We start from the raw sequence: 540 nt of genomic DNA on the forward strand, positions 1-540 counted from the left end.
GAGATAATAGATCTCGAAACATTTCCTTACTTTGGACAGAACATCTTCCACTTTTAATTGTGAGACAAAGATCCAGCAACCCTTTGGAAGAAAAATGGCCATTTAGATATACAATAGGGTAACGTGATTATATATTTTTATTCCACCTTAATAAAGAGAGAGAGAAAAAAAAACGAGTGAAGAAACTGAAAAAAAAACAAAAAAACAGAAATACACATTATATTTGATTTAATTTTTTGATAAAGAAAAATTCATGGTGATTAATGGATGAATAATAACAGCAGATAATAACATGGCTAAATTAAGTATTTTGATAATTTATACAAATCGGAAGTTACCTTGTTGTTGCGTATTTAATAAACCATGAAAATAATCTGCTATATCAAGGGCGATCATTATGAAACACCTCCTCGCCAATAACTTTCGAAAAAGAAAAAGATAAAAACATTAGTCACGATAAACTGATTATTCCTTGGTTCACTATGACGTGCTGATAATAGAGGCTGAATGACGAGACGAAGCAGATTCATACGGGTAAAT

The sequence above is a fragment of the Penaeus monodon genome, chromosome 27 (genome assembly GCF_015228065.2).
Source record: "Penaeus monodon isolate SGIC_2016 chromosome 27, NSTDA_Pmon_1, whole genome shotgun sequence".
Lineage (NCBI taxonomy): Eukaryota > Metazoa > Arthropoda > Malacostraca > Decapoda > Penaeidae > Penaeus > Penaeus monodon.